Raw genomic sequence first — 18875 nt, forward strand, 5'->3', positions numbered from 1 at the left:
TTGGAGACAGTAGAATTTAGCTCCCATTTACAGACAGGAACCAAGGCTAGAACAAGGCCATGATCTCTTAACTATGGCAGCTGGTGGCAGTTGGACTTGAGCTCAAGGTTTTTCTCAATTTGATATTCTCAATCCTTTCCACACTGCCTTGTGGGGGCACTAGGGAACCAAATGGCTGAACCATGGAAAGGCCTCAGGGACAATAATAGCTGACATTTATTGAATGCCTACTATGTGCCAGAATCCTTACATGTGCAATCTCTGCTCCCTTGTAAAGCCCTCAAGATAGGCGTTACCTCCATTGCATTGGAACCACAGGGATCTGAGAATCATAGTGGTTGAATAATTAGCTCAGAGTTGCACTGAGCTATCATTTAAACGCATATCTTTCTGGAGCCAAAGCCCATGCTCTTCCCATGATATGACATCGTTCTTTAGGGCATGCCTATATCTTCTGACCTGTTCTCATTTTCTTTAGCATCAAGGTGAGGATGAGAGGAAATATGCAGGGTTATATAAGATTCTACATCCAGATGTCAATGTGGCCCCAAAATATGAAGTATGTGTTGTTATTTCCTATCTTGTTTTGTCATGGTGAAGCAGGGTAGTATGTGGAAAGGACACTAACTGGGAAGTTAGGCCATGAAGTTGCACCACTACAAAGCTGTGACCTTGGATAAATCATCTAACCTCCCTCACCCCCCGTGCCCCAGGTACTTCAAATAAAAATGAGGCGTCGACTAAATTACTATATTGCTATATTTTCTTTCAGGTCTAATACTCAATGATTTTTAAAAGACCTCAAAACTCTTCACTAACATAAACCTGCACCCCCTACCAACCACCCTGTTTTCCTGTGAAAAGATTAGGGTACACATATAGCAGATAACTTATTTCAGGTCCATTTTGAGTGCAAATAGACTATTGCCCTCCTGTTGAGTCCTCCATGATGCTATAAGTAGATTCAGGAGCACACTTTACAAATAATTACCAATATTCATGAAGATAATTAACTTACACAGGTATTTGGAGACCTAATACAATGCTTGGAAATATCACCTGATGCCAGAAATGTTTACTGAAGATTTATTTCCCCAGTCAGCTGAGGCATGAGAGAGAAAGAGAAGATACTTTCATGGTTTTATGTGCTCTGTGGGTACATTCTTGGAAATCTCCTTAGCTTTATTATTTGCTTTCTAGACTGATTAATTCTGTTGAGAAAATTAAGTAAGCAAATGCTAGCAAAAGAATTAAATACTCTAAAATGCCCATGTTAACATATGTTATCATGAGGAGACTATTAGTAGCTGCTGATTTGTCAAATACCTCCTAACTTCAGATTCTCTACACCTATCATGACCACTCTTCAAGGTAACCTTTTAAGGTAGGCATTGTCATCATTTGTTTTTAAATCAGCTTTAATGAGATATAATTCACTTTGTCATCTATTTTTTATCAACAAGGATTAAAAATCTTACAGAATTTATATTATATGCTCAAAGGAACCTCTTGTTTATGGTAAAAAAAAAAATACTACATGAGCCCAGACCTATTTTACTAAAAGGTCTGTGTGTTGTCCATTATGTTCCCTTTGAAGGAGAGAACATGACCACTGGAGGGTGAGAAAGGGTGAGTGTTGTGAGATTAGCAATCTAGTTTGCTCTGTGCATGCAGAGGGCGGGACTTCTCATGCCAGAGCATGAGGGTTTGTGGTGGGCTGTGGAAGGGCATGGCTTCCAGCTGTACACTGGTGCTCTGCAAGCATTTCCCTTAAATCCTGTACATGTGTTTCTTATTTTCTTTTGCTCATTGCCCACTGTTACAAAATCTTAGAACCACCAATATTTAGAGGTTATCTGGTTCAATCCTCAATTTTACAAATGAGATTATGGACAATCAGGGAGAAGAAGTAACTTACTGAAGGGCCCATACTCATCTGAGGTTGACTTGAGGTAGAATCCAGATGGTCATATTGAATTTTTCATACTCTGTTCCCTACTTCTTTCGTCTTCTTTAACACTTGATCTGCTTGGGTGACAGTAGACTCAAACCTTTGGAGCATGGTAATACCAAACTTTGTCAACTGCCGTGTAATAGAACTACAAGTATGTGTCACAAATAAAACTTTTGAAGAATCTGTCTTTTTATAGGGGAAACAAGTTGGTTGCATTATGTTTAGTCTAGGCATTTTAGAACAAAGAAAGCATCTTTTACTACTGCCTCTAGCAGAATAAGCTTAGTAGGAAGTTCATGATTTGAATATATTAAACAATTTGGAACACAATGGTTTCTATCTAAAGATAGACCAAAGAAAACTTTCTCACCTAGAACATTTATTTTCTCTCTACATTATGAATACTCAGCACAATCAGCAAATTCATGTTTCCTAATCAACCCATACTTTCGATATTTTAGGAAAATATTGTTATTATGCTTCTGATTATCCTCCCATGTTCTTACCTCTGCTTCTCTACTTTTGCTCTGGCCTCTGTTTATGTTTTATTTGTTTTTTTAAGAAAGAAACATACATAACAAAAATCGTCCATTATGTAAATGAAAATAATTTGAAGGTTTTTTACTTGATGTATTAATAGTCTACATGAAACCTTCTTTAAGATTGTTTTTTACTCCTTAGGTCATGCCACATTATTGTTTAGCATTTTCAGTTTAATTTTTTATTAAAATAATATTGTCACAGATTGTTTTCTCTGGCAGTAAACACTGAGATGAAATTTGGGGTATGTATTAGTTTCCTAGTGTGGCTATAGCAAAGAGCCACAAACTGGGTGACTTAAATGACAGAAATGTATTGTCTCACCATTCTGGAGGCTGGAAGTCTAAGATCAAGGTGCAGCAGGGTTGGTTCCTTCTGAGGGCTAAAGGGAAAGATCTGCTCCAGGCCCCTCCCCTAGCTCTGGTGGTTTGCAGGCAATCTCTGGCATTCCTTGGCCTGGACATCATTACTCCAATTTCTGCCTTCATCTTCACAGAGTATTCTTCCTGTGTGCATGTTTGTGTCCAAGCTTTCCCTTTTATAAGTCCACAAGTCACATTGGATTAAAGCCTGCCCTACTTCGGGGTGAACCCATCTTAACTAGTTATAACTGCAATGATTCTATTTCCAAATAAGGTCATATTCTTAGGTACTAGAGGTTAGGGTGTCAACATGTAAATGGGGGGGGGCACAATTCAACCCACAAATGTTATAAAATGTATACCTATCAGGGAAAGTTGCAAGAAGCAGCACAGGGCAGAGAAAGAGGTTAAACTGTGTCGCAGGCCCCACAAAGCCTCAGACCATCTGGCAACTAGCTTTGGAACAAATATTGCCCATTAAAGTGTCCTTCGAGATGCCTTTACACCTGACTGTCTCAGTCATCAGGTGTGGGCTGCCTGGGAATGGCTTGGCCTCGGGCAAAGCCATCTCTCTGAGTAGAGGCAGACCCTGAAGGAGCTGACAGCTGAAGGCTGGCTGTAGATGGTACCTCATCTGGACAGCAAGTCCTTCCATGCAGGGGTATCTGGGTGGTGCATCTCCATGTCTACCACAAATATAGTAAGTATTGCCGCTAGGAAGCTTAAAGAGAAACCCTAATCTCAAAAATATTAATCTTATACAAATATCTCTCTTTCCTGCTTAAATGCCTAAAATGTTCTTGATTGCCTATAGGTTAAGATATAAATCCCCTAATCTGGCTCTCAAGGCACTTTGCCTTGGACTCAAATCTCTTGCTGTCTCTCTCTCCTCTTCAACAGAATCCTTTGTTCTAGCCAAGCTAATTTTTCTCTATGTGGGACCTAACCTTCCCATTCTCGCCTCCATTGCTTTACTCAAGTGAAACTCCTTCCTTAATATCCTTTACTTGTTGAGGAATAACAGAGATGGAAAGGGCAGATTCCAATCCAATTGGAAAACCCTCAAAGGCCAGACTAAGGTTTGAAATTAAGTCCATAGTCTAATCTAAGGGTTGACAAAATATAGCTCGAAGATCAAATCTAGCCCACCATCTGTTATTGTAAATAAAGTTTTATCAGAACACAGCCATGCCCTTTTGCTTACATACTTTCTCTGGCTATTACTAAGCTTCAACTTTGCTTAATAGTAGAGTTGTGTAGTTACAACAGAGACTGTGTGGCTCACAGAGCCTAAAATGTTTACTATCTGGCCCCTTGCAGAAAAAGTTTGCTGAGCCTCTAATCCAACCCTTCCTTTGTAGTAGAAAAAGTACAACATTTCTCATGAAGTTCTCTGGATGGTTCCTGCCCTAAATGATCTCTACAACCTCTAAACTAATAAGGTGCATAGCAATTTTTCTGTGTTGGTATTTGTGCTTCTGAGGTTTACGTCCTGTGATATTGTGATTTATAATAAGAAATGTATATTTGGTCTTCATCTGCTTCTGGCACAGAGCTCCTAAAACCCTTGGAATTTCTTAAGTGTTGAGAGGGATAAAGGTGTCCTTTGTTATGTTAACAAAGTCACTTTAGGTCTCCTAAGGATGGGGGCTGGCTGTCAGGGGAACTAGGTGACTAGAGGGTTGGAAATTTCTGTATCCCTGCCTCTGGGGAGGGGAGAGGGGGACTGGAGGAGTTCAGTCACCAATGGCCAATGATTGAGTCAATCATGCCTATGTAATGAAGCCTCCATAAAACCCCAAAAGGTTAGGGTTCAGAAGGCTTCCTGTTTGCTGAACACATGGAAATTTGGGGAGTGTTGACCCCAGAGAGCATGAAAGCTTGGCACACCTTTCCACATACCTTGCCCTAAGCTTCTCTTCCATTTGGCTGTTCCTGAGTTATATACATTTATAATAAACCAGTGATCTAGTAAGTAAAATGTTTCTCTGAGTTCTGTGAACTGCTCTAGTAAACTAATCAAGTCCAAGGAGGCAGTTGGTGGAACCTCCAATCTATAGCCAGTGGTGCAGAAGCACAGGTGACAACTGGTGCTCATTGTGTATTGATAGGCAATGCTGTCTGTGGGTAGATACTGTCAGAATAAAGTTGAATTGTAGGATATTCAGCTGGTGTCCAAGAATCACTTGGTGTGAGGAAAAAACCCACACATTGAAACTTGTGTCAGAATTGTAGTCCCATAGCCCCAACCAGACTGTAAGCTTCCTGTGAGCAGAAACTGTGCCTTCATTTCATTTTGGATTTTTCACAGCGCTTAGCACATAACATCTGTTGGTTACATGGAGATTAGTGTCATTTGCTTGAGAGGCAGTTTGTTGGAGTGTGGAAAAATGGTCTTTGGAGTTCAATAGATCCACGTCCTCCATCTTATGTGTGTCACCTTGGGAAAAAGATACATCGTCTCTCTCAGCCTCAGACTTCTGCTCGGCCCTGCTATAGTTGTCACAATTTTGAGACTAAAGAGCCTTACAGGTAGTTGACCTAGAAGACAGTCTTTTGTTCCAAGCCAAGGAGATAGATAACAGCCCTCATGCTAAAGCAGAGCTGAGTAGAGGGCACTGTGTGGAGGGTATTGCAGGATTAATTCATCCACCTCATGGGGCTCCTGCAAGAATAAGGAGGAATGGAGAGTGTTTTGAGCTTTCTCAGCGGGGTGTTATTGGCAGATGGAAAGTGATAGCCCTCTGTGGGGAGGGAGCATCCCTCTCTTTGCAAGATGTTTGTCTTCCTCATTCCCAGCCTACTGCCAATAGTGTCCCTGCCCACCACTGTTTCAGCCATCATGATGGCCTGTGCACATTTCCAAATGGCCCCCAAGGGTCACTACCACCTTGGCTGAGAACCACTGGACATAGTTCAAACATTACTGAGGGTTCTGGCTGTGTCTTAGAGAACGCTGAGGAGAGCGAGTTGGGGTTGAGGAGACTTCCGGCAGAACAGCTCTACTTTTATTTGTTTTATATCACTGAGATTTTGTTTGAAAAGATACCTACATCTAAAGTTTTTGAAAATAGAAATGCTGTTGTACAATTGAAATCAAACATTGCTTAACTGCAAAGGCTGAACTCTGAACAGTGTCAGATCAAGGCTGAGAAAGGGTCCATTCAACTCAAGAGCAGGAAAAAGAATGAAGGAGTCTTACCCTGTCAAGACCAATAGACCCTCCCCTGTCCTCTAGAAATGGATAAAAACACCGGCATCTTATTGCAATCTTAATGACAATAATAATGTACATTCAGCACCAGTTGCGAACAATATAGTACATATATATAATTTCTACACTTATAACAATTTGGCATGGTTGGTATTATAGAGGCAAAATAGTCTCATGGAAGTTGAACAATGTCCCTGCACTCACATAGCTAGTGACTGAACCTGGAATTAAACCCGTAATTTACTATAAAAGCCATGCACTTTCTACTCTATCAAGTTATGATATGATATTATTTGTAATTTGTTCTTCACCTAACATTTCAAATAAAATATTTGTATTGGGCATGTTAGTATGTTTGCTATGTTATGCTTAAATTCTAAAAGATTGTGGGTGGTATACTGCATATGAGAATTTAGGTTTTTTCCTTCCTGTCAATCAACTTTTTGTCCTTCTAAAGGCTCCCTTCAGGTAGGTATGCAAGGCACTGGCACTGGTAATAAACATTTGCCCTGTCCAGGTGCCCAGTTTGGACATGCCGAGCATGGGGCATTTGAAGGGGCCCTCTTTCTGTGTCACTTATTACTCAGGGTTGATGCCTGGATGTATGGATCAAACATCTCCACGGGGGCCAACGTTTCCTTTTAGTAAGTCTTAGGAATAGGTTTGGGAGGCAAATAAAGCACTGTTTGAAAACTGAGGACTTGTCATTTTCTAAGTCAGAATAAATGTGTGCCGCCTAAAAAAGTTCTGAGTCAGGCTTGTAGATGATTAAGTGTATTGCTATTGTTAAATAAACCAGACAAGTCAATTGATCCTCATCAGTGGGATATGGGAATCTATCTTGCAAAATCAGCTAATGTATTTAATCGTGCACGGAAGTTAGATGTGAGGCCTTTATGCGTACATCAATAATAAGCCATTTTTATGAAACTCAGATACAGGGTTTTCCCCTCTTTTGCTCATAACACTTTCCTCTCATATGTTTCATCTTTGACAACACAGCAGAGGCATGCAGTATTTCCCACTTATTTTCTGGCTTATCACATAGATCAGTTGTCTGGGAAATGCCATAAGGACATTTTTCTATTTTTACTTAGATTGCTTATGCAAATTGCTCCGTCATTTCAGGATATGAAGTTCTGTGGGCACCTGTAGTTTATACGTTTGTTTTAGGATTCATGGCATTTTGGTATTTTATTGTCTTTTGGAAATAAAGTATGTCATAATGAGTTTGGGCCGACCACCTAGACAAAACTATTTTGCCCAAAACTTCAGAAGTTTTACATTTTTCCCCTCACTCTTTTTCACTATTTAGTGCCTCTTTTCATATGGTCACAGTAAAAAGTGGTCTAATAAAATGAAATCAAATTGTGATGTGAATGAATATATTAGAAGGAGAAGAACACTGCACTTGCAGCTTAAAAAGCTGGATATTCTTTGCTTTTAATTTCTTTGTCTGACCTCTGGATTGGCTGAGTGGCATTAGGCAAATCATTGTTAGTCTGGGCTGAGGCGTTCTCACCTGAGTGTGTTGGAACAGGGACAGCAGCTCCTGACAAGTGCATCCGCACTCCCTTGTCCTGTATCTGTGCTGGGTGGTGTGGATCAGGCGTGGATCTAGGGCCCACAGGAACAGTGTCTGGTTTTATCGTCCTTTTCAATACAAATGACTAATTAAATGCAGGTTAAAAACAAGTTGTCCTCTCTTGTCAATTAACTGGTTGGCGCTTTCCAGCTCGCCTTCATGAGTTGTAATGTGAGGTCCTCCTAGAAAGTTTTACGTACGCAAAAAAACTATGGTGCAGTTTGAAAAATAATGAAAAATAAATGAAAATGAAAAATAAAAACTTGCTGACAGTAAAAAGTTATCTTGAGTAGGAGAGAAAATTTGGGTGAGGACAAGTGGATGGGTTGAGGCTTTCTTGATATCCTTAAAATCATATGCTTTAAATATCATCCTATACTATCTCCCTGTCAAATTTCATTCCATTTAGACATTTAAAAACTAAAGAATTTCAGTTGTTAACTTATGGTTAAAAGTTTTCCTATGACTTTAAAGACAATGAATCAAAATTCTGATCCCTATTTGATAAATATCTTGAGGATCTCATTAGAAATAATTATATCCCACCTCACTTTTTTGGGGTAGTGGGTAGTAGAAGAATTTCTAAAATATTCAGTGCCAATAAAGTAAACATGCTTTTATATTTTAATTTTGACTTTTCAGCTAAAGTTCTGATGATGTTGAAATTCCCATGAATGATTTATAGTATCATTTAAATCCTTTTATTGAATGAGAGATAGATATTTCTAAGCTGGGCATGATTAATATCTCCCATATTAAACAGTGAATAATAAAATAGTCCCTTATGTTGTATAGTACTTTATGATAGACAAATGCTGTCTAACATGTTTATTTTATTTCATTACCTTTTCATTTATTTCATCAGTCAGGAGCCTATCACACTTTACAATAACCGCATTTTAGAATGGAGGAAACTTATGGGTAGAGTGGCTAAGCTAACTGTCCAGGGTCACACATATCTCCAGAATGTCCTGGAGCAAGAACTTGAATCTAAGTTTCTGACCCTCTGTTCTGAGCTCTTTTGCCTACATTCTGCTTCTTTTTTTAAAAAATTATATTTTGGGTTAAATTACTCAGAATGTATTTAAATATGAATAAGAAGTAATAGGTTCTAATGGAGAAAAAATTGAAGAAATATTTTTTAAAAATGCAAAATTTTGGACAAATGTAAGAAATGTTCATTAATGTGGTTGGGTTTCTCAGTTTAAGAAGAGATGATACTGGCCTCAAACCCTCAGCTGATACGACTTGATACAAAGAGATGACATGCTCTTTGTATTTACTGTTAAGCATGTAAACATGCTGGGGACACAAACAAAAGCTCCCCTGCTCCCCATTCTCTCTCTCTCTCTCTCTCTCTCACACACACACACACATTCCTCTCTTTCCCCCCAATTCTAATCCCTATTCTCTATCTGTTGGAGGAAGTATATTAGAGCTTATCTCAGGAAACACATATTCTCAGGTTGCCATTTATCTCCTATGAATTGGTAGATTTGTTTGTTTCTCCTTTTGATGGGATTGTGGTCTTTTGTAAATTACAGACAGAGCCAAAGAAAGCATTTGTTCTTCTCCCATATGCTGCTTTGTTTCTCTTGAACTCTGCCTCCCCTGTAAATTCAATAAAGCCAAATGACTCATCTAACATTATAATAATATCACCCCAAACAAGCTAACTCCTCATGGTCTTACCAAGATCCTTGCTACCAGTGGCTTGTGAATTTTCCTGTATCCTCACTGGGATTTGACCCATACTAAATACTGGCCGTATTTGTTGACTTGAATAGAACCCTTTGTTATAAAGGACATAAAAGGGTGCAAAACAGGAAGTGCCATAATGAAAAGAGTTCAAGCTTTGGAACTGGACTGACTGAGGGATTTACTTCTGACTCTATCACTTACTAGCTGATCTCATGCAAATACTGTTAACTTTTTTGAGACTCAGCTTTCCCATCTGGAAAACAGGAGTAATATTCTTATTGAATAGCACCTAACAAAGTTCCTGGTGCATAACAGGTGCTCAAAAGCGATTGTGATTGTGATTATGTTATCGTTGTTGCTGTTGTTATTTTATTATTATTTGTTTGTTGTTAGCCCCAAATCCCAAATATGGAAAAGTCATAGAACTCAGCTATTTCTGTTTTGGCTGAGTTGAGAATGAAACATTCCCTGTAAGGGAGAGAGTCCGTAAGTTCTGATCTTATTTCATTAGGTTGAGGAGAATCTTGTACCGGTATATGGAGTAAAATTTGATTTAGAATATTATATGGATTAACTTTATAATGACCCATAAGATTAATCTGCCCAAATGACACTCCCCCAGGAGCTGGTTAGTACAAGCAGCACAGCAGAATCCATTAACTCCCCTTTTAATCTAATCTTAATGTAAAGGTCAACGAGCAAATAGCATTTACCCTGTGGAATTTTGCTGTACATCCCACATGACTGAAGTGAACTGCTTATGGTGACAGAGGAAGCCTGGGGTCAGTGAAAGTTCCTTTTCTGCTTTACTTTTATAGAGCACTGTATGAGAAACACTTAAACCTGTCCCACCTCATCAGATAGTCCCCCCCACCAGATATTCAGACTCTCCAGTCACTTTTTTTTTTTTTTCTTATTGACTATTTAATTTATTTATCTTTCCAACACAAGGCAATAGGGTGCTGGAAAAATTCCTCCCTCCTCCCAAAGTTTCCCTATTTAGTTTCTTTTAAAAATTCTTGTAGTCAACTTTTTACTTTTGAAAATTAAATCTTTGACCTTTGGGAAGTAATAGTTCAAAACTTAAAAAAATTTTTGGATACATTATTAACTAAATCTCCCGTTCAAATATGAACATATCTGGGTTTCTTTTTCCAGCTTTTTCTCTCCCTGTGCATCTATTTGTGTTCATTTTTATCATAAAGCATGCCTTAATTTATCCAATAAATATGTTCCTAAAACAACCTTGTTTTGAATCTCTGTAACAGAAATAATGATACCAGGTAATATTTGTGGAATGGTTACCTTGCTAGCACTGGAGAAAAAAAGACAGCTTAGATATAAGCTCTACCTTCATGTTGCTTACTGTCTAGTAGGAAAAGACAAACATTAATAAATGAGAGTAATAAAGTGTTCCAAATACTCTGGTGACATTGACTACAGAACAGGGAGAGTATGAAGGCAGGAGTAGTTAATCCCAAATTCTTTATATGGTATTCAAGGCCCTTTGTGTTCTTGTACCAGCCTAATGCCTCAGTGGCATCCTTTATCATTTTCCCAACCCCACCCCTTCTCCCCACAAATACATGTAGGTACTCCATAGTGTATTGAATTGTATTCATTGCCACCCTATATTAAATTGTATTTTCATGTATGACCATGCACAATTGCATTATTTTAATATTAGAATGACCTGAGGGTGTCTCTAACTTGGTAGGAAGCCTAGATCTTGAATGAGATTTGAATCCAAGCATCAGTGGAAAAAAATTAACATCTTCTAGGCAAGATGTTATTTCCTCATTGTGCATTTTGGAAATCACATTTCTAAAATAACCGCCCAATCAGTACCTGATTTCTTGAGCATAGTGCCTGAGGGAAAATCCTAAAGAACTCCATTTTATTAACCAATCCAAGGAGCTGGCAAATGCTCTCCCTGGAGGATTTTCTAAAAGCAGGGATCCAAGTCTCAGTGGTAAAGAGCGTGAGCACACAGACTCTCAGCGTAACATTTTCTCTTATGGGACTCTGTGGGCAATAGGCCTGAAAACATCTATGTAGTTTCCACCACAAATTTTTTTTTTTTTTTGCGGTACACAGGCCTCTCACTGTTGTTGTGGCCTCTCCCATTGCGGAGCACAGGCTCCGGACGCGCAGGCCCAGCGGCCATGGCCCATGGGCCCAGCCGCTCCACGGCATGTGGGATCCTCCTGGACCGGGGCACGAACCCACGTCCCCTGCATCGGCAGGCGGACTCTCAACTGCTGTGCCACCAGGGAAGCCCACACCACAAATTTTTGACTCTCGCATCTGAAGTTCATGCTGAGAAGTTCAGGGCAACAACTTTACACACACATCTTAAGAGACATGATTTGCATATAGTCTCCAAGGAACACACATGTAATGCTCGGCTTACAAGTATACCTCTGTGTCAGGAGAATTCAAGCTTGGCAAGTCTCCTTCTTACTCTTCATTTCATTTATTCTACAAACAATCTTGATTACTTACTACGTGTTAGATAACACTTGAAGTAATTACTGAACTTGCTCTATAAACTTGGATGACTATTCAACCTGCTCCAGTCTTCACTTGCTGGGATGAAGTGGTGAAGGCTGTAGTCGGGTTTTGATGGTCAAGTCCACAGCTGCCGTCTTAAGAGTGTTGCATATACCAGAGTTTTGGTCATTTTTTCTTGAGAGAAACAAGGACACTTCCACATTGTTCCAGGAGGGTGTCTTTAAGACTCTATTATTGATTGTGGTTCTGATATGAGATTTGTCAAAGGAAGCCAGCCTAGCTGAAATTTTCCATTATCTGAAATACTTCCTTAAAATAGCTTACAAAATTAAAAAAAAAAGTATTCTGATTCACCTTTAATGATAACCATGGTATAGTACCAAACTTTACAAGGACTGGTAAAGATGTCCCCAAAGTTGTGAAATGAAGAAAACTAGATCAAGAAATAGTTGCCTTTTACTAGACTGCCTCCCTAGTTTGGGAGAAGTGAGGGCCATAGAAAAGGGTAAGATCCCTGGCTGGTGCTGGAAATGGTTCAGAGGTCTTCTGAGGTGTGTTAGTCTCCTAGCTCCAGAGAATATTTACATCAGAGACAATTACTTAAATATTACTGAAAAACTCAGCCAAAGGATTTAATGAGGACTGAAGCACATATAACCATATCACCCCAACATCTTGGCGGACTGCCTCTTTGAGCCATGCTTGGTGGGTAAGGATTTATTTCTATGCGTTTTGTATGCCGAGGGGATCCGACAGAGTGGGCATAGCAGGTGGGGGCAGGAAGGAGATGTTTCATGACTTACAAAATGAACTTAACCCTGGAATATGGAGAAGAGGTTAGGTAAAGGGCAGCACCTGAAGTGAAAGCTTATAAACTGAGAGTTAATGGAAGAGGTTAACTTCCTAAGAAGTGATGCTCACTCAGAGAACCAAGCTGGTTTCTAAATTTCTCTCACAGACTCAAAGGGTTTGAGATTAAAGAGAAATGGATTCTATTGCTTTCATTATTTATACGACCTTGAGCAAGTCATTTGACCATTGTAGAGATCAGTTTCCTCATCTGTAAAATAAGGAGATTGAATTAAGCAATCTTTAAGGTCTCTTGCAGTTCTGATACCTATGAGATTAGAAGCACTGATACTTAAAGGGTTTAAAAATAGTATCCATTTGTCTTCTCCCTGACAAAAACAAAGCAAGCAAAGAAAAACAGACTACATCCCAGATACAAATTCCACATTTGGGTATTTCGATTGATAATGGATTGTTAATATATACTTTGAACACTACCTTTGTCTTTAGGTTAAAAAAGAATCTCAGCAGGGCAGGATCCCTTCAGGTCTTCCTGGGATCGAATCACGGAGCCAGTTCATCCTCGCCTCTCCCCTGCCTGTGCCTTTTCTCTTCCCCTATCCTGTCTGAGGAGCTATGGTTCTGCAGCCTGACCCTCTGTCTTTCACCTTCATGCCTTGGTGCACCAGCCTCTCTCTGCCTGGTTAACTCTTGCATACACTTCAGGACTCACCATAATAACAGAATCCACCAAGAAACCTGACCTTCCAGACACCTTACCCACCTGGCCGGACGCTTTCCCCCTGTGCCTACGCTAAAAGCAAAGTGTTATTTAGCTGGCCCGTCTTTTCTTGCTTTCTAGCATCTGAGCATAACTCCATTGTCGTAATTTTCAATTGTTTGTTCACCCTTCTTCCCCACTAGTCTGTAAACTCCTTGAAGGTAAGGATCTTTTTATTTATTTTTGAGTTGCAGGGTTGAGCACTTTGCTAAATTAATGTTGCTAAATAAAGGAATGAAACAATAATTTAACACTATTCAGGGAAAGATGCAGACAAAAAGTAACATCTTTAAAAGAAAGCCCAGACAAATGTCTGCTTTTTCTAATAGTCTGTTGCAGATGAATGCTCTGTCACCTTCCCATTGGGAAGAGTCTAACAGTGGAGGTGATACTAATCACTTCCCATTTGCATGCAATTGCCCATTTTCCTGAGCTGGGTTTGGCTGGTAGCAATGGAGTCTAATCTGGTCCCATCCGCTGGGGAGCATTCCATTCTAATAGCTTCCTTGCCATAAGGTGGAAATGCATCACCCACAAGCTACTTATTTCCGCATCATAAACTTCTAATGTTTCTTTAGGCTGATGGGTTTTGTGTTTTTTGAAGTTGGGAGATGAGCCAAATATTCTTTTCTTTTAGGTGAAGTCTTAGATTGTCCCACCCCTTGTGCTACCCACCTGTCTCAGTGCTCAGTGGAAACCTGGGATTTCTGGAGGTGGCAGATCTCTTTTCCAAGATGCAGTACCCTCCTTAAAATCAAATATAAATTTCCAGATGCTGACTAGAGATAAGACGTCAGCCATTCCTGGAGTTTAAGTCTCAGGGTGTGCACAGGTCCCAGTTTGGGGCACACTGCAGTCAATCCATACTGTCTCTCCCCCAAAGCATCCTGATACTTCTCCCTCTAATTCTTAGGGGGGTGGGGTAAATGCAGGATGGTGGCAGAAAGTGGAAAGTGGCCCTTAGCTGGAGCCACTGATGGTTCAGGACTCATCCTAAGGCTAGGTATTGAGATGGATCCGTGAACACAGAAATGAATAGGACACGGTCCCAAACCCCACGAAGACTACAATTTAATAAAGAGACAGATAATTAAATTACAATACAGTGCGATAACTGTTAACATAGAAGCAAACACATACCCTTTCATGCAATTTCTTATCTCCTTGATGCCTGATGGAGTGGAGTACTGTGTGTAAAATGTGGTCCTCTGCTGCCCTAGGATATCTATTTTCCTTTGTTCGTTCACAAGTTCCCTCCAAACTGTTCTATCTTCTGGCCAGTTACAGTTATCAATCTAGAGCAAGTGGACAGGAGGAAAGAGCTGTGACCTGACTCTAGACCCACTCACTAAGGTATCCAACGTCTACCTCTGTGAGGTGCTGAGACCATGGGGAAGAAACTCCTGTGTCCATGCCCTCAAGGGGCTCACAGTCTGGTGTTTGTGTGTGTGTGGGGAGGGCGGGGGGGAATAGACATTTAATATGTTTGCAATCCAATCTTTCTTGACCTGGTGGAGGTATTTATGGAGCATAATGAGGACAAAGAAGTCTACACTGGAGGGCGTGTGGTGTGTATGTGTGTGTGTGTGTGTGTGTGTGTGTGTGTGAGAGAGAGAGAGAGAGAGAGAGACAGAGAGAGACAGAGAGAGACAGAGAGAGACAGAGAGAGAGAGGACTTTTTGAGCTGAGACTCGGGAGATAACTAGAAGTTTACCATGCTAACAGTCGGTGACAAAATGGCATTCCAGGCTGGATGTATCTGGTGTCTGGGGAATCAAAGGTAAACACTGTTTTTACTGAGGTAGGAAAGAGAGGGTTTTAACAGTGGTAAACTGATAAAAATATAACAACTGGCTATCCTCTCCCCCTCCTCCAATAAAGGCCTAATCTGTAACGTTTGTTCATTTCCATTGTATAAATTCTCCCACCTTGGCCACTCAATATACCAGGTGACATCGGTGAACACAGAGCTGAGAAGATACTAACAAGTGGCTACTGCAGCTGGTAGGAGCCACCTCCAGCACACTTGCTTTCCCCCTCTTCCTGAACCCAAATAACACACAAGACCTATACAGTCACATCTCCTGGTTGCTCCGAGGTACTGATGATGTACCTTGAAGTCTATGGCAGATTCTCACTGTCCTTGTGTCCTCATGAGACTGGGAATCAGGAGACTTGCATTGTGGTTCTGACTCTCCAGGAACCCTGTGATTTTGGAAAAGTCACTTAGCCCCTTAGAGACACAACTAAGTCTGAGCCCTCCAGGGTTTCCAAGACTCTTTCCAACTCTAAAAGTCATTATTTAGTTATTCCAAAGATGTATCTTTTCCACTGATTTTTTTCTAGGTCACATCTCTTTTTATCTTGGGACAGAATGGAAAGACCTTGGATTTTAAGAAGCTCTGTAGAAAAAAAAGTTCTTTATTTGTTCTGATAAATATTTTTCCTCTGTGAAAGGGACTTTATTGATCATTACAATACTACATTCTGAAAAGAACCTTGTCAGTGATTATGTATTTGAATAAGGTGGGTTTTACTTTCCTTTCAGGGTTGTTATGTGGTTTAATGAGATAATGTAGCATGGAATACTGTTGAAGGGTGTAACGTGTTGCTCACTCTTAAGATATTATTTTAAACAGGTTTTTTCTGTATTGCAAAAATGTAGATATGCTAAAATAAAAGATAAAGGTAGGTTTATTTTTTAAAATATCTACTATAAGCTGCAATACACGCTGTTTACAATATCTGCCTACAAAATAGATGATGATTTCATGCAAAATGATGCCATATTTTAAATCATTAATGATCTACACTTTACTATTGGGAATATACAAATCTGGTGCTCTGTAAGAAATGTTCATAAACGTGGAATTAAAACATAATATGAGGGTTTCCCTGGTGGCGTAGTGGTTGAGAGTCCGCCTGCCGATTCAGGGAACACGGGTTTGTGTCCTGGTCCGGGAAGATCCCACATGCTGCAGAGCGGCTGGGCCCGTGAGCCATGGCCACTGAGCCTGCGCATCCGGAGCCTGTGCTCCGCAATGCGAGAGGCCACAACAGTGAGAGGCCCCGCGTACCGCAAAAAAAAACAAAAACAAAAAAACTTAATATGAGTCAGTTTTATTTTGTTTTGTATAAGAATAATGCCATCAGACATTTCAGCACTCCTGGCACTGAAGTATTTAGAATACACTGAAACAGTAATGGAAACATACAAAAAATTCTCTTTGATTAAAGAGTGAAAAGTGTCTAAATAAAGAATTTAAAAGGATTTAAAAAATATCAGTAAGTAATTTATCTGGTTTAGAGATTTATACGAGGAATCCACCAATTATTCTCCTTTCCTTTTCGTATCAGCAATGCTTAAAAGCTTTATCTTGGCAACACTAATTCAATCCACTGATTGTGTTATTTCAGACTAACAATTTGTTCATTCAATGAACAATTTGTCAGTGGTTAGGGTTGAACTAACATGTTACTTTACTGGGTATTCATCTATTCCACAAATATTTGTTGCACTCCTATTATATAAGGCACTGTTAGACACAGTGGAGATATAAAGATGGATCAGATTTGAGAATTCTGTAATAGGTTGAATGATGAACCCCTGCAAAAGAGAAATTTGTCCATCTCCTAGCTCCCCAAACCTGTGACATTATTTATTTGGAAGAAGGGTTTTTGCAGATATAATTAAGAATCTTGAAAAGAGGAGATAATCCTGAGTTATTCAGGCAGGCCCAAAATCCAATAAGGGTCCTTATGAGAGGAACGCAGAGGGACATTTGACACAGACAGAAGACAAGAAGCAATGTGGTCATGGAGGCAGAGACTGGAGTGATGTGGCCACAAGTCAGGGAATGCCAACAGCCACCAGATGTTGGCAGAGGAAGGACATTAATTCTACCTAGTTTCTCAAGAGAGAGCACTGCCCGGCCATTACCTTCATTTCAAACTTCTGGCCTCCAGACTGTGACAGAATAAATTTATGTTGTTTACGCTACCAAATTTTTAGTAATTTGTTATGGTAGCCTCAGGAAACTAATATAGATACTGTCTTCACTGAAGAGAACATATTTCTTTCTATATTCTATTGTTGCCTTAAGTTTGATTAGAAGAGGAGTTTGGAAGAAGGAGAGATTGCTTTCTATTGGAGGTATCAAGACATATTTACTTGGAAAAAGGCATCTGAGAATACCTTGAGGAAGAAGAATTTGAGAATACTTCTAAAAATGAATAGAACTTGGACTTAGAAAGATGGCACGGATGATAGTGGTGCTGGAGGGTGGTGGTGGTAGATGACGGTTGGGGCAGATGTGTCTGGGGTGGAGGTGGAGGGGGGCGGTATTATAGACAAAAGCAAGCCTGTGATCAAAGGCCCTTCCCACAAGCTGTAAAGTGAGAGACCTGTACAGAGAAGATGAGGGGTTCAATTAGTTTGAAACCATTCTGGTTTCAGTCTCATGTGTGTCTCTTACATTCAGACAAGAATGTAAGCTCTTTCTGGTTTCAGAAAGAGTTCTGACTAGCTAGAGTGTGGACTTCATTCCATCACCTACAGGCAATTTGTTTCTAATTTCTTTTTACGCAGGGGGATGACAAGGTCAAACTGGGTTTAGAAGGACTTTTGGCCATGGCATGATTTGGATGGGGAAGGCATTGGAGGTGTGGAGAGACTGGTTAGGAGGAGATAATATTAGTCCAAGGAAGAGGGGTATTATGGGCTGAACTGTGTCTCTCCTAAATTCATATGTTGAATTTCTACCCCTCAATGCCTCAGCATGTGAGTATTTCAAGATAGGTTTTTAAAGATATAATTAAGGTAAAATGAGGTTGTATGGGTGGGTCCTAATCTAACATGACTGGTGTCCTTATAAAAAGAGGAGATGAGGACACAGACACCACATAGACTGAGGGGAGACCACGTGAGATCACAGTGAGATGGTGGCCATCTGCAACCCAAGGAGAGAGGCCTCAGAAGCCAAACTTGTTGACACCTTGATCTTGGACTTCTAGTCATAGTTTCTCTAGACTTCTGAAAAAATAAATTTCTGTTGTTCAAGTCACCTGGTCTGTGGCATTTTGTTATGGCAGCCCAAGCAAAGTAATACATGGGGTTTATACTAAGGCAGTTTTGTGACAAAACACAGCATTCTACCTGGAGATTTTTGATGTTTGATGTTCTACCTGGAAATTGGTGCTGTTATTTGCTCTCCTAGATAGAGATGTGGCCAATCTTAATAAAAAGACACACAGTTTAACACAGTGACCTCCCAAATGGAGGTGTACCATTGCCATGTTCTAATGCTGAGAGCATGGTACATCTCAAGGCACAAGAACAATACCAACTTTATAGTTGCTGTAATATCTTTATATCTTTCCAGTATATTAAACAGGATCTCTTCTGGTTCACAAACTGTGCATTTTGCTCCTGCTTT

General features: G+C 40.0%; 1 long non-coding RNA gene across 1 annotated transcript; it reads right to left on the bottom strand.

Moving 5' to 3' along the window:
- Nucleotides 1–4378: 4378 nt before the first annotated feature.
- LOC113622972 (uncharacterized) lies at nucleotides 4379–12523 on the bottom strand. Its single transcript, XR_003433736.1, has 3 exons — nucleotides 12514–12523; nucleotides 10387–10392; nucleotides 4379–4482 (listed from the first exon to the last, which is right to left on the bottom strand). It is a non-coding gene; the product is annotated as an uncharacterized LOC113622972 (long non-coding RNA).
- Nucleotides 12524–18875: the final 6352 nt, after the last annotated feature.

Source organism: Aethalodelphis obliquidens, unplaced genomic scaffold, assembly GCF_003676395.1.
Source record: "Aethalodelphis obliquidens isolate GAN/ISIS:26980383/991018 unplaced genomic scaffold, ASM367639v1 scaffold1, whole genome shotgun sequence".
NCBI classification, from domain to species: Eukaryota; Metazoa; Chordata; class Mammalia; order Artiodactyla; family Delphinidae; genus Aethalodelphis; species Aethalodelphis obliquidens.